Source organism: Eubalaena glacialis, chromosome 12, assembly GCF_028564815.1.
Source record: "Eubalaena glacialis isolate mEubGla1 chromosome 12, mEubGla1.1.hap2.+ XY, whole genome shotgun sequence".
Classification (NCBI taxonomy): Eukaryota; Metazoa; Chordata; class Mammalia; order Artiodactyla; family Balaenidae; genus Eubalaena; species Eubalaena glacialis.
The window spans coordinates 33,970,554-33,994,294 of record NC_083727.1 but is presented as its reverse complement, the minus strand read 5'-3'; the positions used below and the strand labels follow the sequence as shown (position 1 = coordinate 33,994,294).

General features: G+C 35.8%; 1 protein-coding gene across 1 annotated transcript in view; it reads left to right on the top strand.

Moving 5' to 3' along the window:
* LAMA2 (laminin subunit alpha 2) overlaps positions 1-23,741 on the top strand; it is a 627,718-nt gene that overhangs the window by 122,098 nt on the left and 481,879 nt on the right. The gene's annotated exons all lie outside the window — the stretch shown is intronic.

Genomic DNA, 23,741 nt, shown 5'->3' with positions numbered 1-23,741 from the left:
ACAGAGACTAATAAATTGTTGTTGAAGGAATAGTTACAATAGTTTCATTCTAGAAAAGTCTTCCAATTATTCTATAGCTCTGTAGATTGGCCCAAAGATGCCTCAACTCAAGGGAAAGAATATATCTATATTATATATAATTGTATATATATATATATATAATTTTTGTGTTTCTGTCCCTTTTTATATTTATTTATCTACCTATTAGCTCCATATTTCTAGTTTTTGTTAGGTGAGATCCTATTTTCAAGTGTTTCCTAGTCTTATGCTTTTTCTTCAGAACTATCTGTTTGAGATTTATTGTATTTTTAAAGAAAAGATATGTAAGTGTGATATAATTATTCTTATGTTTTGGTAAAAAAAAAAAAAAGAAGAACCTAAGATTGAAAAGTGCCCATCAGTGTCTCTGATGGCAAAGCCTAATGTTAGGCATTTATCATAAATGCCTAATGATCAGTATTTAATCAGTCTATAATTAAATATATAATATTGGCAGCAGCTATCACAGGCTAGGTGAGAACCAACTTGTAAAGTGTTTAAAATGTGATCTTCGATTATTGAAACCCAGAGACGTCATTTATGGTTATGATCATATATAGGAAATTGTATTGTTCTCTGCATAACACTTTTGTAGAATTTTAATGTGAAATTTTAAAGTGCTTTTTGCTAAGAGTTTAGTGTCTTTTTACTACTTGTGTCAACAGATTTCTTTTAGGAAGAAATGAGTGATAATCTTATTTTGTTTTAGCTGCCTTAAACATACTTGTTTAGATCATAGCAGCTGGGCAGTAGTCATTGTGACCTCCCATTTCTTCCTCTATATTCCTGATCTTGATGAAGAGCCCCATTCACCCATTATCCACACCACAAGCCATACCATGGAGCCCGCTTTTACAGTTGCCATCCACTCAGCCACCAAGTGCTGTGGGTATTGCCTCTGACATCTTTCTAAAAGCCTTCTGCTGCTTTCCAGTCCTACAGCCATTACCTTCATTCAGAATCTAAATATTTCTTCCTTTAATTTCTGAACAGCCTCTTAAGTTAGTCATCTGCCACCCTCTCTTCCTTCTCCCATTCGCACATCTCTGTTGCTTAATATTCTCGTAAGGATGCCATGGTCTCCAATTTAAAGTTTATATTGGAACTTTTAATAAGACAGGCATCCCCTTTATAATCTGGTCCCTGTTCATCAGCCCAACCTAATCTTTGACACGCCTCGCATTGACACACTGCGCTCTTGTCATGCTGAGTGCTTTGTAGTTATTGCACAGTGAACCTGCATACACTTTCTCAAAGGTTGCCCCTTCTGCCTCCCTTCTCCTAAACTTCCTATTATTTGCATGGGCAACATGTCCTCACCTTTTAAGAATTTCCTGAAATAATCCCCTGATGTCCTAATCTTTTAACAGTCACCACTCTGGGCTACAGAGGTCTTTGTATTTATGTTATTTATCACATGATATTGCCACTGAAGGTTTGTGGCTGTTTCCCATCATGGGCTTAGGTAGCTCTGCGGAGAGCTCAGGGGAAGCAATCTTGGAAGGGGGGCCAAGGAGACTTGTCTCTAAGATGCAGTGGCAGCGCAGTGTTTTACTTAGATTGTATTGATTCGAGAAGGTTTTAGGGAAGCTCACAGAGATTACCAAGGAAAGGCGAAGTATGAGGGATGCTAAGCAACTCTTGGTGCCACCGCTGCTGTTTCTTCCACAATGGAGTGAGTTCCTGGAAAACAGGGGCTATGTCTGTGATCTGTGTGTCCCCTGAGCACCACGTGGTGTTTGGCAAACAGATTGTCTGCTGGTACATAGTAGGTTCTTAAATGTTAAGTGAATTGGGGATCCTAGATGCCATTCATGGAACCGTATTAAATTGCTTTCAAAAAGTAATTTCTCTGTGGCATTGGAATCTATTTAAAATACATCCTTTTTTTCCAAATGAAATGTCTGATCCATGCTATTTGATTAAGATATGTGGGCTCAAACAGGATTACCAAAGTGTTGCCACGTGTATGTAAATCACACACGAATAACTAGTCTAACATTCTATTCACTAAGAGAGATTTAGTGAAAGGAATCGCTTTGGCCAGTGCTTTTCTTTCTTTTTTTTTTTTTTAACATCTTTATTGGAGTATAATTGCTTTACAATGGTGTGTTAGTTTCTGCTTTATAACAAAGTGAATCAGTTATACATATACATATGTTCCCATATCTCTTCCCTCTTGCATCTCCCTCCCTCCCACCCTCCCTATCCCGTCCCTCTAGGTGGTCACAAAGCACCAAGCTAATCTCCCTGTGCTATGCAGCTGCTTCCCACTAGCTATCTATTTTACGTTTGGTAGTGTATATATGTCCATGCCACTCTCTCACTTTGTCACATCTTACCCTTCCCCCTCCCCATATCCTCAAGTCTATTCTCTAGTAGGTCTGTGTCTTTATTCCCATCTTGCCCCTAGGTTCTTCATGACCTTTTTTTTTTCCCCTTAGATTCCATATAAATGTGTTAGCATACTGTATTTGTTTTTCTCTTTCTGACTTACTTCACTCTGTATGACAGACTCTAACTCCATCCACCTCACTACAAGTAACTCAATTTCATTTCTTTTTATGGCTGAGTAATATTCCATTGTATATATGTGCCACGTCTTCTTTATCCATTCATCTGATGATGGACATTTAGGTTGCTTCCATGTCCTGGCTATTGTAAATAGAGCTGCAATGAACATTTTGGTACATGACTCTTTTTGAATTATGGTTTTCTCAGGGTATATGCCCAGTAGTGGGATTGCTGGGTCGTATGGTAGTTCTATTTTTAGTTTTTTAAGGAACCTCCATACTGTTCTCCATAGTGGCTGTATCACTTTACATTCCCACCAACAGTGCAGGAGGATTCCCTTTTCTCCACACCCTCTCCAGCATTTATTGTTTGTAGATTTTTTGATGATGGCCATTCTGACCGGTGTGAGATGATATCTCATTGTAGTTTTGATTTGCATTTCTCTAATGATTAATGATGTTAAGCATTCTTTCATGTGTTTGTTGGCAATCTGTTTATCTTCTTTGGAGAAATGTCTATTTAGGTCTTCTGCCCATTTTTGGATTGGATTGTTTATTTTTTTGTTATTGAGCTGCATGAGCTGCTTGTAAATTTTGGAGATTAATCCTTTGTCAGTTGCTTCATTTGCAAATAATTTCTCCCATTCTGAGGGGTGTCTTTTGGTCTTGTTTATGGTTTCCTTTGCTGTGCAAAAGCTTTGAAGTTTCATTAGGTCCCATTTGTTTATTTTTGTTTTTATTTCCATTTCTCTAGGACGTGGGTCAAAAAGGATCTTGCTGTGATTTATGTCATAGTGTGTTCTGCCTATATTTTCCTCTAAGAGTTTGATAGTGTCTGGCCTTACATTTAGGTCTTTAATCCATTTTGAGTTTATTTTTGTGTATGGTGTTAGGGAGTGTTCTAATTTCATACTTTTACATGTACCTGTCCAGTTTTCCCAGCACCACTTATTGAAGAGGCTGTCTTTTCTCCACTGTATATGCTTGCCTCCTTTATCAAAGATAAGGTGACCATATGTGCGTGGGTTTATCTCTGGGTTTTCTATCCTGTTCCATTGATATATGTTTCTGTTTTTGTGCCAGTACCATACTGTCTTGATTACTGTAGCTTTGTAGTATAGTCTGAAGTCTGGGAGCCTGATTCCTCCAGCTCCATTTTTCGTTCTCAAGATTGCTTTGGCTATTCAGGTTCTTTTGTGTTTCCATACAAATTGTGAAATTTTTTGTTCTAGTTCTGTGAAAAATGCCAGTGGTAGTTTGATGGGGATTGCATTGAATCTGTAGATTGCTTTGGGTAGTATAGTCATTTTCACAATGTTGATTCTTCCAATCCAAGAACATGGTATATGTCTCCATCTGTTTCTATCATCTTTAATTTCTTTCATCAGTGTCTTATAGTTTTCTGCATACAGGTCTTTTGTCTCCTTAAGTAGGTTTTTTCCTAAGTCTTTTATTCTTTGTGTTGCAATGGTAAATGGGAGTGTTTCCTTAATTTCTCTTTCAGATTTTTCATCATTAGTGTATAGGATTGCAAGAGATTTCTGTGCATTAATTTTGTATCCTGCTACTTTACCAAATTCATTGATTAGCTCTAGTAGTTTTCTGGTAGCATCTTTAGGATTCTCTATGTGTAGTATCATGTCATCTGCAAACAGTGACAGCGTTACTTCTTCTTTTCCAATTTGGATTCCTTTTATTTCTTTTTCTTCTGTGATTGCTGTGGCTAACACTTCCAAAACTATGTTGAATAATAGTGGAAGAGTGGGCAACCTTGTCTTGTTCCTGATCTTAGTGGAAATGGATTCAGTTTTTCACCATTGAGGACAATGTTGGCTGTGGGTTTGTCATATATGGCCTTTATTATGTTGAGGAAAGTTCCCTCTATGCCTACTTTCTGCAGGGCTTTTATCATAAATGGGTGTTGAATTTTGTCGAAAGCTTTCTCTTCATCTATTGAGATGATCATATGGTTTTTCTCCTTCAATTTGTTAATATGGTGTATCACGTTGATTGATTTGCATATATTGAAGAATCCTTGCATTCCTGGAATAAACCCCACTTCATCATGGTGTATGATCCTTTTAATGTGCTGTTGGATTCTGTCTGCTAGTATTTTGTGAGGATTTTTGCATGTATGTTCATCAGTGATATTGGCCTGTAGTTTTCTTTCTTTGTGACATCTTTGTCTGGTTTTGGTATCAGGGTGATGGTGGCCTCGTAGAATGAGTTTGGGAGTGTTCCCCCCTCTGCTATATTTTGGAAGAGTTTGAGAAGGATAGGTGTTAGCTCTTCTCTAAATGTTTGATAGAATTCACCTGTGAAGCCATCTGGTCTTGGGCTTTTGTTTGTTGGAAGATTTTTAATCACAGTTTCAATTTCAGTGCTTGTGATTGGTCTGTTCATATTTTCTATTTCTTCCTGGTTCAGTCTCGGCAGGTTGTGCATTTCTAAGAATTTGTCCATTTCTTCCAGGTTGTCCATTTTATTGGCATAGTTGCTTGTAGTAATCTCTCATGATCCTTTGTATTTCTGCAGTGTCAGTTGTTACTTCTCCTTTTTCATTTCTAATTCTATTGATTTGAGTCTTCTCCCTTTTTTTCTTGATGAGTCTGGCTAATGGTTTATCAATTTTGTGTATCTTCTCAAAGAACCAGCTTTTAGTTTTATTGATCTTTGCTATTGTTTCCTTCATTACTTTTTCATTCATTTCTGATCTGATCTTTATGATTTCTTTCCTTCTGCTAACTTTGGGTTTTTTTTGTTCTTCTTTCTCTAATTGTTTTAGATGCAAGTTTAGGTTGTTTATTCGAGGTGTTTCCTGTTTCTTGAGTTAGGCTTGTATTGCTATAAACTTCCCTCTTAGAACTGCTTTTGCTGCATCCCATAGGTTTTGGGTCGTCGTGTCTCCATTGTCATTTGTTTCTAGGTATTTTTTGATTTTCCCTTTGATTTCTTCAGTGATCACTTCGTTATTAAGTAGTGTATTGTGTAGCCTCCATGTGTTTGTATTTTGTACAGATTTTTTCCTGTAATTGATATCTCATCTCACAGCATTGTGGTCAGAAAAGATACTTGATACGATTTCAATTTTCTTAAATTTACCAGGGCTTGATTAGTGACCCAGGATATTATCTATCTTGGAGTATGTTCCATGAGCACTTGAGAAAAATGTGTATTCTGTTGTTTTTGGATGGAATGTCCTATAAATATCAATTAAGTCCGTCTTGTTTAATGTATCATTTAAAGCTTGTGTTTCCTTATTTATTTTCATGTTGGATGATCTGTCCATTGGTGAAAGTGGGGTGTTAAAGTCCCCTACTATGATTGTGTTACTGTTGATTTCCCCTTTTATGGCTGTTAGTATTTGCCTTATGTATTGAGGTGCTCCTATGTTGGGTGCATAAATATTTACAACTGTTATATCTTCTTCTTGAATCGATCCCTTGATCATTATATAGTGTCCTTCTTTGTCTCTTATAATAGTCTTTATTTTAAAGTCTATTTTGTCTGATATGAGAATTGCTACTCCAGTTTTCTTTTGATTTCCATTTGCATGGAATATGTTTTTCCATCCCCTCACTTTCAGTCTGTATGTGTCCCTAGGTCTGAAGTGGGTCTCTTGTAGACAGCATATATATGGGTCTTGTTTTTGTATCCATTCAGCCAGTCTGTGTCTTTTGGTGGGAGCATTTAATCCATTTACATTTAAGGTAATTATCGATATGTATGTTCCTATTCCCATTTTCTTAAATGTTTTGGGTTTGTTATTGTAAGTGTTTTCCTTCTCTTGTGTTTCTTGCCTAGAGAAGTTCCTTTATCATTTGTTGTAAAGCTGGTTCGGTGGTGCTGAACTCTCTCAGCTTTTGCTTGTCTGTAAAGGTTTTAATTTCTCCATCAAATCTGAATGAGATCCTTGCTGGGTAGAGTAATCTTGGTTGTAGGTTTTTCTCCTTCATCACTTTAAATATGTCCTGCCACTCCCTTCTGGCTTGCAGAGTTTCTGCTGAAAGATCAGCTGTTAACCTTATGGGGATTCCCTTGTGTGTTATTTGTTGTTTTTCCCTTGCTGCTTTTAATATATTTCCTTTATATTTAATTTTTGATAGTTTGATTAATATGTGTCTTGGTGTGTTTCTCCTTGGATTTATCCTGTATGGGACTCTCTCTGTTTCCAGGACTTGATTAAGTATTTCCTTTCCCATATTAGGGAAGTTTTCAACCATAATCTCTTCAAATATTTTCTCAGTCCCTTTCTTTTTCTCTTCTTCTTCTGGGACCCCTATAATTCGTATGTTGGTGCGTTTAATGTTGTCCTAGAGGTCTCTGAGACTGTCCTCAGTTCTTTTCATTCTTTTTTCTTTATTCTGCTCTGCAGTAGCTATTTCCACTATTTTATCTTCCAGGTCACTTATCCATTCTTCTGCCTCAGTTATTCTGCTATTGATCCCTTCTAGAGTATTTTTAGTTTCATTTATTCTGTTTTTCATCATTGCTTGGTTCCTCTTTATTTCTTCTAGGTCCTTGTTAAATGTTTCTTGCATTTTGTCTATTCTATTTCCAAGATTTTGGATTATCTTTACTATCATTATTCTGAATTCTTCTTCAGGTAGACTGCCTATTTCCTCTTCATTTGTTAGGTCTGGTGTGTTTTTACCTTGCTCCTTCATCTGCTGTGTGTTTTTCTGTCTTCTCATTTTGCTTATCTTACTGTGTTTGGGGTCTCTTTTTCGCATGCTGCAGGTTCGTAGTTCCTGTTGTTTTTGGTATCTGTCCCCAGTGGCTAAGGTTGGTTCAGTGGGTTGTGTGGGCTTCCTGGTGGAGGGGACTAGTGCCTGTGTTCTGGTGGATGAGGCTGGATCTTGTCTTTCTGGTGGGCAGGTCCACGTCTGGTGGTGTGTTTTGGGGTGTCTGTGTCCTTATTATGATTTTAGTCAGCCTCTCTGCTAATGGATGGGGCTGTGTTCCTGTCTTGCTAGTTGTTTGGCATAGAGTGTCCAGCACTATTGCTTGCTGGTCGTTGAGTGAAGCTGGGTCTTGGTGTTGTGATGGAGATCTCTGGGAGATTTTTGCCGTTTGGTATTACGTGGAGCTGGGAGGTCTCTTGTGGACCAGTGTCCTGAAGTTGTCTCTCCCACCTCAGAGGCACAGCCCTGATGCCTGGCTGGAGCACCAAGAGCCTTTCATCCACATGGGTCAGAATAAAAGGGAGAAAAAATAGAAAGAAAAAAAGAAAGAGGATAAAATAAAATAAAGTAAGATAAAATAAAAGAAAGTTATTAAAATAAAAAATAAAAAATAAGTATTAAGAAAAAAAGAAAAAATTTTTTTTCTAACATTAAAAAAAAAAAAAAAAGGACGTACAGAACCCTAGGACAAAGGGTCAAAGCAAAGCTATCCAGACAAAATCTCACACAGAAGCATACACATTAACACTCACAAAAAGAGGAAAAGGGGAAAAAATAATCTATCCTCTCCCAAAGTCCACCTCCTCAATTTGGGATGATTCATTGTCTATTCAGGTATTCAACAGATGCAGGCACATCAAGTTGTTTGTGGAGCTTTAATCCGCTGCTTCTGAGGCTGCTGGGAGAGATTTCCCTTTCTCTTCTTTGTTCATACAGCTCCCGGGGTTCAGCTTTGGATTTGGACCCGCCTCTGCGTGTAGGTCGCCTGAGGGTGTCTGTTCCAGCCCAGACAGGATGGGGTTAAAGGAGCAGCTGCTTCGGGGGCTCTGGCTCACTCAGGCCGGGGGGGAGGGAAGGGTATGGATGCGGGGCAAGCCTGCGGCGGCAGAGGCCGGCGGGAAGTTGCAGCAGCCTGAGGCGCGCCGTGCGTTCTCCCGGGAAAGTTGTCCCTGGATCACGGGACCCTGGCAGTGGTGGGCTGCACAGGCTCCTGGGATGGGTGGTGTGGATAGTGACCTGTGCTTGCACACAGGCTTCTTGGTTGGCCAGTGCTTTTCTGATGGAGGAATATATCAGAAATATTAACAGCCAGCTTTCTCCATTTTAGGCTGCCATTTTTTCCTAAGAGCTGCTACACATCAAGTATACCCAAATTGCCTTTCTGAAATACGGGAACACAAGTGTACTGTCAGTAAAATGGTCTGTGTTGATTAGTTTGTCTTTGGGGTACAGTTGACTCTTCAGGTGATGGAGATGCTGCTGGCGTTTCACGAAACCTGCCATGGTGTGCTGGCTTTATTGGCTTCCTAGCAGCGACACTGACACAAATTGTCAGATTTTATGGGCAGTTTTAAACCTAATGAAATACATCCTCAAGAAACTTCCCTCACCATTTTAGTAGCTGTACAGTTTGAAAGGAAAGAACCAAGGTACACAACACATGATAGTTCAGGACTGAAATCATGGAAGACGGTGACAACATGCTTATTTTGTTCTTGCACATGGTGTCATTACCTGCACGATGGGATACTGATGCTGTCTCAGAGGCTGGCATTAATCTTTGTACCAAAGCTTGCAGAAACCCTGCATGCATTCACTGATGTAAGTGTTGCTGTCCATCTTTTTGATCTTAAGATTACTCCTTTGGGATATAAGGTAATATAAGGCTGCTGAACTTTAAAAAAAAATTCAAAGTTAGTGAAGGTAAGAGATGTTCATTTTCTTCCAGTACTGAAAATTAACTCCAAAGCCACATAAGAATTTACATCCATCATCCTATTTCATCATAACCCTGGGAGAGTGGAAATATAGTTAGTCCTATTATACCAATGAGAACTAAAAGTTTTGCTCGTATTTGGCCCCAGGTCTACAAGAATCCAAAGATGTAGCTTTAATTAGTACTATATAGAGTCTCCTAACAAAGCAGTTGTTTTACTAAAGTCTTGCTGTTTGTTAAATCTAGATTCAAAAAAATTCTATTTCCACGTGTAAAGAAATGCTGAGAAAAATATACATTCAAAGATAGCTTATCTTTTCATTTTTTCTACTTCTTGAAGTATTCCCTAAATAGTGATAGAGTCAAGATCTGTATATTGCCAGGACCTTTGGCAGGGAAAGATGACTTTTTGGATAGAATCACTTGTAGAAATTTTCCAGATGATTCACACAGAATCAACTTAATCTTCTGGAAAACATTGTAGGGACCACAAATACATATTGTACCCAGGATGTAGAGTGCTTACTGCAGTGTGGTCTGTGATTTTTTTTTTGGTATGCATAACCCAAATACCTAGATAGAAATGGCTAATTTTAGCACTTCTACTATAAAACAGTTTCCTACAAGAGACTATCTTCATTCATATTAAACATACCAGTATCTCTACCAACTACAATTAATTACGAAACACATGCCATTGAAATCTCACCTGGTGGTGATGAGGAAACAATCCTCTCCACTGGGTGTCTTTGGAGAGTATAGTAGTTAACTCTTTAGTAAAATAAAGACTCATTTAGTATAAAAATTGCCTATAAAATGCTTGAGCCAATGTAGAAATAAGTTAATTATCTTCCCACCCAGACCACAATCTCTCAACTATTAGGAATTCTCTCTCTTTTTGCTTCCAAGCACTTTGGAGTTATGGCTGAAATTTTTTAAAATACTAAAACGGGAATTTATTTTTAAAAATAGGGTATAAAAGGATTCTTCACTTGTCAGAAGGATTCATCTTACAGTTTCTTATTGATTTTTTTTCCCCGACTATATTCAGAGCTTGTAATTTTATTTTCCCAACTTCGGTTCACACAGATTTTCAAGGGTACCGCAACTGCAGAAGATAAAGCATGCTGGTGTTATTTATGTGTCATAGATAGTAAAATTGAGTCACAATGTCTTGCCAAGAATGACAAAAACTCAATACTAGAGTCAAGGTTACGGCTCAGATTCTTTAAAAACTGTGTTGTGACTAGTTTTTCAAAAACCTCAAAATTTTGCCAAATATTCCACAACTTCTAATTGGGATAGTTATTTTAAAAAATCACAACGTGCTTAATCCAAAAATCCAGGCTGGAGATAGACATTAGAGTGAGTCTTCAGAAAAATGAAGAAATAATTTTTTTGAAAAGCATAGAGTCATTAATTAAATATTTGACCTTTTGTGGCTTCTCCAATGTCCATTTTCAAAAAGAAGCAGTTAGAAGGAAAAGATATGAATGTAGATTCGGGACCAGAGGACAAAAATAGTTTAAATTGCCTTGATATATGTTCACAGATTGCAAATGAGCACTTCTTAAAATTTAAACCCTTGAATGTGATATCTCAGGCACTGAGTTTTTTATGTATACAATGTGATTCTTACTGCCTTCCAGCTGTGTTCTGATTTCAGAAGATGACCTTCCCTATAAGTTTTATATGTAACTCATAAAATGCACGACTCTGGAGAACAATTATCATGACAGGGAGTGTGCTTTCTTGATTATGCAGTGGGGTCCTGTTTCCCACCTCTGTTTTTGAAGGATATTAAAGATAAGATTAAAAATGCTCCAGTCGTTCTGCTTGCTTGATTGTAACAGTGAAGGAGACAAAATTGATTCTAGCTTATGGCTCAGTGTTTCAATGTTATTCGGCAGCACCTGTTGGCCAGCAGCTGTTGGGGATTATTGCAGGTTTCTTTGTCAGGAACAATGTGGCAACAGTAATAAATCAGATTTGAACTGGTTACTGAATTGGTTTAAAAGGTTTAAAAGTCTTTTTATAATCAAAGATGTTAATTCTAAGTGGTGAACCCGAATGAACCTGTATATATCTTGGGACCAACTTATACTTTCTAAATCTGGCTAATGACCATACATGTACTGAAGCCAGGACAATTTTCTCCCAGAAATACAGCAACATTGAAAGTATCCCTACCAAACATGCCTGAAAAGATGGGAAAGCTACAATATTCCTTTAATTTTTTTTCCTTTGGTTCAGGTGAAATGGAGGATACAGCTCTGATAATTAGAATTTCCTATGGCAGGTGCTCACAGACATAGTGGACTTGAGGAAATCAATTTTCACTAATCTAGAAAATTCTCTCCTCGAGAGAGAAGGGATTTAAAAACTTTCATGATCTATTTAAATTCAACATATCTTTCTCCTATTCTGAATAGGGAAAAGTGACTCTAAGGTCATAATGTGGAATTTACTTCTCCCTTCCTAGTGTATTATGACATTTCACATTAAGGCAAAATAGGGAGAAACATTCACGGGTGAAGAGGAAGGAGAGAAATGTAGTTTTTTACTTTATTAATTTTCATGACAATACATACTTTATATAGTCCATCATTCCTGGTTGTCTAAATATGTGTTTTCCCTAAGGTAAAGTCTCAAAAATTTCAGAAGATGTTTTAGGAGTTCTGTCAGAGAGGTGAATGGTCTAGAACTAAAGCAAATGTAATATGACTTTTTATTTAATATATTTGTTTCCTATATCTATGCCTTTATCTATGCATACATGTACATCCATATGCCAAAAATTCGTGTTCGTTTTTTCATATTCAAATTTTATTAGTGAGAATAGCAGACTTATACGTAATCTCATTTATTTATGTGGAGACTAGCCCACCTTGCTCATTTTTTTTTTTTAATTGGTGAGTGACTATCTATCTATCTATCTATCTATTTATTTATTTATTTATTATTTTTGGCTGTGTTGGGTCTTCGTTTCTGTGCGAGGGCTTTCTCCAGTTGTGGCAAGCGGGGGCCACTCTTCATCGCGGTGCACAGGCCTCTCACTATCGCGGCCTCTCTTGTTGCAGAGCACAGGCTCCAGACGCGCAGGCTCAGTAGTTGTGGCTCACGGGCCTAGCTGCTCCACGGCATGTGGAATCTTCCCAGACCAGGGCTCGAACCCGTGTCGCCTGCATTCGCAGGCAGATTCTCAGCCACTGAGCCACCAGGGAAGCCCCTTGCTCATTTTACTTTGTAAACCCACTCACTATTCTTCTTACCCCTTCTTCTCTTTCTTTTCATCCTTCAATAATAGAGCCTTCAGCTACTAAGGCAAGACATGCAGAACACTTTCTGAGGAGTAACTTAAACACATACATCATTTTGGTGGCAAACCTGACAGTCACCAGTCTTTTATAAAATCAGGTCCCTGCTCTTTTGGTAACAGGGTTAAGAAATGCTACACCAGCTCCTTGTGTGGAGAAAAGAGATCTGCTGATTGTTCTATTTGGAAGCCTTGAGCCCACCCCCTTGTCTTTGCACATTTATGAAATTACTGTGACTTTTCTTTTATATCTTTTTGAGCGTTTATGTAATTAGGTTAGGCTCTACCTAATGGAGAGGAGTTGCGCTTATTCTGTGCCTGGTGGTTCATCCATCTCTGAGTCTTTCCGAGCATGAAAGGTGGCAGTAGTGTGCCCGGCATCAAGACTGAGCAAAGAAAAGATCTTCAGAGATTACTCTTGAAATCTGTTCTGAGAACACACGGTTTTCCTAGCGCTGTTTACTTCAGGACTTTCGGGGTCAGGAGGAAAGCTTTTCAACAAATCTGGTTCCTTTTCAAAACTATTTTTGGTAGTTTTTTTACATGTGCCTGGTAATTCATTTTAAGTGGTAAAGGGAGGGAGATAATGAGTAGATAGAATTCTAAATGTACTAAGGCTCTTTTATGATCCTATTTTTTTTTCATAAATTTTATCTGGTAGCATACAAAAATTGTAAAAATGAGTAGGTTTAATGTTGCTGAATACAGAAAATTTATTGAAAGAGGGCAGATGCAGCCCTAGGCTCCTGAACCATGGCTTATATTCTCCCTTTGCTTCCTCCAACCCAGGGCCCAACTGTAGACTTTCAGGATTAATTTTAGTCATTTCACACAATTCCATACTCTACCTTGTCTTTCTGCAAAGCAAAGGTAATGTAGTTCAAAACTCGGCCATCCACGACCCTTAGGATATATGTTTTTATTATTTCTGGCAGGGACATTTAAAATTTCTTTACCTACATTTTGCACTTATTTGCATTCTTAAACACAGAATGTAGATGATAAATTTACTGATTTTTGTAACTCATTCACTATTACTGTAATTATAGTTCTGATTTAAATACAGTGATAACATTATACACTGTAAATTTATTTAGAACTGTTTATCTCTATCTGCAAATAACCCCAGACTCCAGTACTGTTACCACCCTTAATTTGTTTCCTTAAAACAACTGTAATTTGGAATTAAAATTATTAAAGTTGTTATAATTAATTATGAAAAAAAGGATTTATCCATTCTCCTATGGATAAAATGCACACTTATTTTGGATATTAAGAAGACTTTGTTCATTTTTGGAATACTTCCTTCTTCTTGGCTATCCACTGGAAATAGCCAGTTATCATTTTTACATGTCTCTCAAAATTATTACAGTTTCATTAAAGATAATGGGGTTTTGTCCTAGTGGAAAGATACTATGAAAATAATGCTTGCTCACTGAAGGACAAGAATAATACTGTATTGTTTTTCTGGTTCATCAAGGTGATGGTTCATAAAGAATAAAGAAATGTTCCATTGACAATGTTAGTTATGTATTTTAGTTTATTAAATGAATTAAAGCACAATAAAAAAAAAATCATTTTCAAACCTGCTGCGCTTGGCCCAAAAACTGATTATGTTTTTGTCCATGGTATATACATCTTAAAGGCTTTATTTAGAGTCAGTGACAAATGTGCCATCTATATGTGATAAGATATAAAATGTTTACCTTAATAGGAAGGTGCTGTAATGTCCCCTTCTCATTCAACATAATCATATTACAAATTCCCATCTCTTCTTGAAGTCTTATCTATGGCTATCAGACTATGATATGAAACTCACTTTTAAAAATAAAGCAAGTATAGCCAAATATCATTAGTCTTTCAACTTTTTTGTATATTGATATTTATTCATTTTTTTGAATAATTAGGCTAATATGATAACAAATAACCAAATAGTTATTAAGGTGGTCAGGGAAGACCTAGTAAAATAATCCAGAGTTGCACATTATAGGAACCAAAAGAGTGACTGGAGCATAGAAGGTATGGGTTAGAGAAATAGAATGTTCCTATTCTAGAAAGAAATGTCAGAGAGGTAGACAGGACCAGAACATGTAGGGCTTTGTAAGTCAGGAGAAACATTTGCATTTTATTCTAAATAGATTGTAAGTAGAGATGTGTATTACTTCTGACATATTTTAGAAAGATTTATGTGGCTACCATATGGAGAATTTATTATTGGGATGCAAGAGCTGAAGTAGGGAGACGAACTAAGAGGCTGTAGGAACCCAGGTGTGAGGGCGGCTTGTATAGGGTGGATTTCATGGAAATGAGAAAAAAGAAGATGTGTATGGGATTTTTTGGCAGGCGGAATAAATACTACTTTCTGCTGAATTGGATGTAGGTGATAAGGAAAAAAGGAGAAAGTTTAATTAAGGTAGTTAGGAAAGGAAAATCAAGGATAGATCCTAGATTTTGGTCTTGAGCAGTTACGTGGATGATGATGTCACTGAAAGTGCTGAAATAGATTAGGAGGAGAGCAAGATTTTTAGGGAGGAAAGGCTGGGGAATAAAGAGTTTAATTTGAGACATCTTTTAGACATCAAAATAAAGCAAGATCCTTGAGAAAGTGGGAGAGGTTGTAATACAGACTTTATAGACCACATGTGGAGAGCTTGGTCTTTGATAAGAGTGTCGTTTCCTCTATACCAACAGTGATGTGAACATGAGAAGGTTTCTGTCTCATTGCTTCTAATTTCTTGAAGGGGTATGAGACAAGACCAACATTGGAAAATAAGGCAGAGGAGGATGGAGTCTAGTACACTTGAAGAGCAAGAAGATATGGGTACCTCAGCTATGCCTTTTCTGGTCATCTTACATTTGGATCCTGTGTACTTTTTACATTGGTCTGGGCTACCTAGAAAAACCTGGAGCTGGGTTTGTCCCCTCTGCACTTTTACCACTTCAGTGGGCCGGTCTGGTTTTAGGTTCTACATCTTACAGTCAGTATTCATTCATGCACAAGTATTTATTGAGTTTCAACTTATCGAGTACAAGACACTGCATTTAATCATTCCAACTTTAAGTTTTTCATCATTCCATCATCTAGATTTAAGCTGCATCAGAAGAATCCATATAAAACCTGCCTTCAGATGGCTCGTTAGTTTTATAAAGATTCTCTAAAGTTGTGTTTTCTGAGTACAAAACAGAAGAAAAATACCATTCATCCTGTGCACACTTTCTAGATGTTTGACTATGGTGGAATTATTTAACCTACCATCTTTAAAACAAGGAATATAAAATCCAGCTAACAGAGCAGAACATAAATATGAACAAGTAAGGACATAAGGATTATGAACTAATAAGTGTTCAATATTGTCATTAGACTCTAACCAAGCATGAGTATATCAGGTATTATATTCTGTCGGGGAGAATTATCAAGCCTTAATGCTTTGAAATAGAACTAAGGAATCTCTTCAAATAAGAAATTAAATAGAATTTACTCCAGGGTAACTAATTAACACTTTTCAAAATAGCTGAGAACACTCTTGTCTGAAATTGAACTCAATATAGATCATTTATCATTAAAAATGTAAACATACTAACTAAATGATACCAATTTAGAGTTTAAAAGCTGCTGTAATCTTATTTGGAGATACAAATCAAGAACAGATATTAAGGAGAAGTTATCTTAATTAATCATATCAAATCTCCAGGGTTTCCCCACTTCCCTTAAAAGCACATGTATAAGTTTAGGCTGATTGTCTTTGCTGTGAGATCATCAAAGTCATGTGTTTAATTTAAGAAGCACTGGTGACAAATGAGAGCCAGAAAAGGGGGCCTCACTTGTGAACCCCTAAGGAAAAGGAAATATGCAGCATCTCAACCACTTTTGCTTCTCCCTACAGTTTATCTGTATTATGGATTGTAGAGGTATTTTTAAAAAATATTTTTCTTAGTGTAATAATATTCACAAATATTTCACCATGAAAAGCACTAAACATTTTAAGTATATAATATTAAATGCACCATCTTTGATAATTATTTTTATTGACCATATTCTTGTCAACTCTAACTTTATTAAGAAATTTAATACCCTAACACTCCAGAATTTTAAACTTGTTCAAGTCTTTAAAGTTTTCTTATGACTGTCAAAGGAAGGTATGTCTTTAAATAAATATAGTATTCCTCATTGTTCCTAATAAAAGATCTCTTTTATGTAGTCTGCACAAGAAAATGGAAATGATGCACAAAAATACAGCTTTTTATCTTGCAAGTTGTTTATGCATCTTGGGTTTGCTTATTTTTGCAATCGTGTGCATTTTAAAATTGCCATTTGTATTTTGTATTCTAGCCTTTGACTGTAGTGGAAATTTGGATTGAAGACAATAGGAACTGTGATGTACAATATATAAGCTTGCATCCAGCTGAGAAAAACCACTACTCTTGTCTGTGCTTCAATCAATAGGAGATTTTCTTTCAGTTTGTTTAGAAGAACCAGGTCCTGTCATCTGCATAGAATACAATATTTGACAGAAAGATTTTTCTTTTGCCCTTTGTGGCTTAAATGCTGAATGCCACAAAAACTTCTGTCTAGCTGAAGAACAGTTTAAGGTATCCTCTATGATGATGGGTAACAATAAAACCAAATAAAATTTTAAATTGCTATGCATAGTAGACCAAGAACCATTATCTGAATACCAAACAGAGCCAAAAAATTCTCTAAGATCCAGATTAGACATAAAAACATTTTAAAAACAGGTATGCAGGTAGGTAATATAAACCATTTTGGAAAACTCCTTGGCATTATTTACTGAAGTTAATAAATGCATAATCTGTGAAGCTGCAATTCAACTAGTAGGCATGTATTCAAGAGAAATGTGTGCACCAAACACACATCCAAAAATGCTTGTAACAGCACTATTAATAATATCTAAAGCTGGAACTAACCTATGACATAAATATAAGCGTGGATAAATATTTTTGGGCATAGTCATGTAAGGGATACTATAAAGCAGTAAAAATGAACCTATACCTGACAGCATGGGTAAATCCTCAAACATAATGTTGAGCAAAAGAAATTAGACATAAAAGGCTATATACTGCATGATTCTATTTATACAACATTCAAAAATAGATACAACTGAACTATCATGTTAGAACTTAGGAGAGTAGTTATCCTTAAGGAGGGTGGATACAGGGATTGAGGGGGTAGATTCATGGGAAATATTGTCTTGATCTGGATAATCGTTATATAGGTTTTTAGTTATGATAGTACATTGATAATATTAGTATAAGACATTAAGATTTTACATTTAAATTATGAAAAGATAATACATGTGTACATTTTTATATTGATACATATATATATAAAATACATGGCATTTATAATATATAATATGTTGGTATGTAGCATGTACCAATTTTAAAAATGCTTTAAAAAGAAGAAAAAATTTCAGGATATAAAAAATACTTCATTTCCTTTTCGCTAGAGATAATTCAATTATGTACAAGTCGTGTATGCATATATACGTTAAAATATGCTAAATAAGCAATTCAACAACTCCATTTAGGCTTCTGCTGGGTCACAAAACAGAACTAAGTTTAGTACATTTCATTTAGCCACTTAAAAAATTAAAGTGAAAACTGTTTATCTTTCTTAACAATCTTCAAGTATTTTAACTATAAGCAAACTTAACATGATTTAATGTTAAAGTTTTTGTAAGTCAGAGTCTGTTGAATTCATCTTGATTTTCATCAAGTTCAATAATTCATTTCAATTTTAAGTTAAAACATTTTATTTTGCTCCTACTCTATGGGAGACACTATGGTTTTTATATAATAAATGTTCCTATTGTGGCATCCCAGTTAGAAAATTTTGTACATAAGAGTACTATTGATTTCAGCAAGTGAGTACATATGTGAATCTCTGGATTAGTTATCGACTGCTCAAAAAGTGCACTATGAAAGGTAGAAGATCTGTTAAACATGCCTGGCATCTGGCAGCTGAACTTGGTAATATAAAGTCTAGCAAAACTTTATTATTCATGTATATAATGTATTACTTAAAAAAACTACTTTTCATAATCTCTTGGGATGTATCATCTAAGAGGATGATAAAGGTGATACTAAGCTGCTATTTCCCAGGCATATGTCATGTGCTGGGCACTTAGTGCTATGGCCGATAATACATATGATACCTATATTTCCAGAGAGAGTTAATTTAAACAAGGAATTTTTTTCTGCCTTAAAATTGGTGAAGTGATTTTCCTAAAATCATTATTTCACTTATACTATTGAAGAGAAAATTGACCATTTTTAAAGAAGAATGCCATCATTTGATGGCTATCATCCAGGATACTTAAAGATTCTTTAAAAAAGTTAGCATCAAGGGAGGATAAAAGCAAATGCAGTTATCCTACCTTAGATCTTGTAGATCTAAATATATGCACAGAAATACCTAATATCCTGAAACCAGCAGTTTCGTTACTGATGACATCTTTTTCCATTACATGATCTGAAAAATTTAAAGGGATTTTCCAGTCTACTTTGCATGGAAAAAAATAGAATGAGAATATTTCTTTTTCAAATCTAGTTGCCTTGGAACAAGAGTGAATGACTGTGTTGGATGTTGTAAAGTGTTTTTGCTATTTCAAGTTAGAATTGGTTGTGAAATAATAGCCTCACGCTGAATAAAAGATTTTCTTTTAAGAAACAATTAAGTATTTTAGAAAAGGATCTACTAAAAGAAAGGACATGATGATCTTTTATGTTGCTTTAAGAAGCATATGCAGTAACTCTAAGAGGGTTGAACATGTCAGGAAATTAATCTGAAGGCAAACTTGCATAGATGAGAAAAATCAGAAATGATGACTAGGGTCTTAAAAGGAAGAATTGATGGGATATGTTAAAAGTGATATAAAGTTCAAAAGAAAAGATTGATGGGATTTATTATTATAAAATTTTGAGTTTTTTAAAATAAAAAATATGAGTACAAAAAAGTTAAGTAATATTAACAAGCTTGAGAGAAAACAAAACACATTTATCCATCCCTCTCCTGTTATTTTCCTCTTAGGTGTCTAAAGTTAACAATTTCTGGCAATTTCATCTCATATTTTTTGATAGACTTCTATTCATATTTCTCAATTTGTCAATTTTGTATACTATCAATTGACATTCTGTTTTTATAAATCACAACTTAGCTTTCTTGCACACCATCTTTCTTGCCTGTCTTGAGAGTTATTTTTTATTTGTTTATGTTTCCTGGATTTCTAATTCTTCTTGTACTTCTTGTACTATTTGCTATTATATTGTTTCCCCTCTCAAAAATATTTCAGTACATTAGTTTTTTCTAAACAGTCCCACTTTTCTTTAGATCTCTTTGCCCAAAGACCTCTGTGTTTTGCCTGAACTTGGATTCATTGTTCCCTAGGTTTACTGTAATGTTTTCCTACATTGAATCCACCTTGTCTAGGAATTCACACCTTCCTCTTTTTTGGTTTACTTTCTCATTTTGCTGGAGTACATCCTCAAATAGTTTCTTAAGAAATGTTGCATGGACACTAAACTTTTTGAGTCCTTTTAATAAAATTTAAGTCATTGTATTGTATAAAATTTTTTCAAGTTTGGGTAATTTCTCTGTTTTTTTTAAGTAGAAATTCTTCTATCTAGTTTCTCTATTTTATTTTTTGAAGCTCCTTTTCTTCAAATTTGGCCTTTTTCATCTTTCCTCTCCTATTTTTAATGTTTTCCTTTTGTTTTTCTTTTATAGGCAATGTCTTTAACTCTATCTTCAAAAGTTGTACTGAAACTTTATTATAGATAAATAATTGTAATATTACTTTTTCATGTTACTGTATTCTTTTTCTCTTCTCAAATCTCTCCAGGAATATTAATTAGAAATTTCTTTCTTTCAAAAATGGTGTTATCAGTCCTTTGTATAATCTTCTGTCTTCCAGTTTTTTTCACTGTTTAATCTCAGTTCTTCTTTTCTATGAGGTACTCTTTACTAAAAAAACTGCCTATCTTTATTCCCTATTAATATTATGCTGTGAGGTCTTAAGATGATCGCTTGAGGAGCTGATTGAGAGGACTGAGGGCCCAGGGTGTGAGGGCAGGACAGCAGGGTGATTAGGCAGGGAGCTAGCTCTTCTGCGGAGGCAGCATCAAATACAAGAATATGTTTTTTTTCTTCTGGAATCGTATTTCTCCAGAGAGGTAACCTTCATTCTTTTTTCTGGGGGAGAAGTAGCTACGAGTATTTGGGGCCACAGCTGTTCTTGGCCACAAGTAGAAGTGTTCACCTATAGAGAAAAGTTTCCATTACTTTTGTCAAATTACACCTCTTACGAGAATCACATCTTATGAATAACTTTTTTCCTCCCCCTTGGGTAATTAACTCTTCAGTAGGCAGATTAGTGCCCCAGTAAGATTTTCTTTTTTTTAACGTCTTTATTGGAGTATAATTGCTTTACAATGATGTGTTAGTTTCTACTTTATAACAAAGTGAATCAGCTATACATATACATATATCCCCGTATCTCCTCTCTTTTGCGTCTCCCTCCCACCCTCCCTATCCCACCCCTCTAGGTGGTCACAAAGCACCGAGCTGATCTACCTGTGCTATGCGGCTGCTTCCCACTAGCTATCTATTTTACATTTGGTAGTATATACAAGTCCATGCCATTCTCTCACTTCATCCCAGCTTACCCTTCCCCCTCCCCATGTCCTCAAGTCCATTCTCTACGTCTGTGTCTTTATTCCTGTCCTGCCCCTAGGTTCTTCAGAACCTTTTTTTTTTTTTTTAGATTCCATGTATATGTGTTAGCATATGGTATTTGTTTTTCTCTTTCTGACTTACTTCACTCTGTATGACAGACTCTAGGTCCATCCACCTCACTACAAATAACTCAATTTCGTTTCTTTTTATGGCTGAGTAATATTCCATCATATATATGTGCCACATCTTCTTTATCCATTCATCTGTCTATGGACACTTAGGTTGCTTCCATGTCCTGGCTATTGTAAATAGAGCTGCAATGAACATTGTGGTACCTTATGAATAACTTTTATTTCACATAACTGATTCGTTGAAGAAAACTTCGTAACTTTAATTCCCCAGTAACTCTTTGAAGTTTTTCCTTTTTGGATTCACATTTCAGTGTATAGTAGGCTTAAATCTTAGTGTTTGAGAAAAATCCCAGCTTTTGAATTATAGTCCACTTAATTATGTGGAGCCCTGGTTGCTAAATTATAGTATCTCATGCATCGAGCAAAATATTGAGTTGTTTAGCACATTGTATCACTTATTTATTCCAAAATATTTCATCTGTGAATTGACTGCTCTTTTATGTTGGCTTTTCTTTATATAAAAGTTAAAATAATGTTAGAAAGGCAAATTTTTCAGATGCTGAAATTACGTTTTCCTCGATTTCAAGTAACTTATAAACTGGGAGAATTAGTATATGTTTTATGTAACATAGCTTATTTCTTAAAATTATACAGAAAATGTACATAATTCTGGAAATAAAAATGTTCAGCTGCTAAATAACTCTCCCTGTTACTTTGCTATTTTTCTTCCATTTGCTACACACACACACACACACACACACACACAGACTCACACATATATATAGTGTATCTAATTCTGTAGCCACAAGAATTAGCAGCAGTTTTGGAGAGAAAACGTAGGAGAAAGAATGCCCTGAGCATCCCTTTGAATAGCTCAGGCAAGAACAGGTGTTATTATCCCAGGAGGAAACTGTAAGTGACTTTTTTGTAATTGGAAGTGTGTCCTGCCCTGATAACAACTTGTGGGTAAGGAAACAAGAGACTCGTAAATAGCCAAAGGGAAGAAAGCCAGAAAAGCTTGCTGTGCTCCTCCACTTAGATATACGTCATTTCTTTAGGGACTACAGGTTCTACAGAAAGATGAGGGCTAATTTGGGATGCTACTTACCTTTGTTTCCAAAAGAAAAAGACTACTCTAGAATGTGATTTTAAGTAGGCCATGGACCAAAACTAGGCCATAAGGCCTGCCAGGCAGCTTTATGAACTTCAAGGTTCTAGGATATTTCATCCATTGGAGAGTTCCCCAGTGCTTTAAACAGTATTAGAAAGAAAACAGCAGCAAAAAGTCAACCATGCTAGTAAACATCTCTCCTGCAAGAAATTATTGGGTGGTAGAACCTAAGTAGTTTTGTTGCTGCTTTGTTGTTGTTTTGTTGACTGGATGGTTTGTTCTGGATATTTGCTTACTTCTTGGCTTGTTGATTTTCAGTATATAAATAAAACTTTGCAATGCCGAGAAGAGAAACGAAAAGAAAAGAAAAATCTTTCAGGAGTCTTTAAGATAATATCATACATTTTTGAGGTTTTTAAGACTGAGATTCAATTTTGCTTTACCTAAAAGGAATGTTATAATGCTGCACATTTTTGCTTTTTCTACATTTTTGCTTATTCTTGAAACTCAGAAGAAATTCTGCCCACTGACAAGCTCTCATTGTGTATTAATCACAACATGAAACCCTCACTTTCTCTCAAATTAAGTGTTCAGTGCTATGCATGTTATAAATTCATTCTCAGGGCAAAATTTTCTTGGGGCTTAAGAAATTGTACTTTAATCGCTTTTAGCCAAAAAGATTAGCAAAAATAGTACTTTGACATATAATGTCAGCATGTTCTTAGATTTTGCTAAATGTGGACAAAATCGATAGATGGATACCTGAGGAGTGCCCACATGAAATCATCATACTTCAAAAGCTTTTCCTAGCGTAACTCACAACTGTAGACTTTTCCTTTCAATAATAAGAAGCAACAGTGTTGATAACTAGAAAGCATCTAGCCAGCTTTCTATTCAAAGAGGACTTTTTTGAAATAATAATAATAATTCAACAAAACAAAAAGAATCACTAACTTCAAAATACTCTCATACTCAAAAGTAATGTGAGTTTTAAAATTGTTTAGTGCTTCCAGTTTAGATATTTGGGAACACTCTTTGCATCTACATGCCAACATTGATCGACTCCTTGAATTTGAATACTCTGCATAATCAGATCCCACTCCATCCATTTTTTCTTCACTCTCAGTTATACTTTTAATATACCACCCTATTATTTCTTTCCCTTCAGCATTTTGTTCGCTTATTTTTTTCCGCTTTTTAAATGTGAAACAAAAAAAATTTTATATGCTACCCCCTGCGTCCATGTCCATACCTGCTGTCTCATATCCATCCACTCTTCGACTGGTGAGTCTGCATTGTTTCCATCTCTATAAAG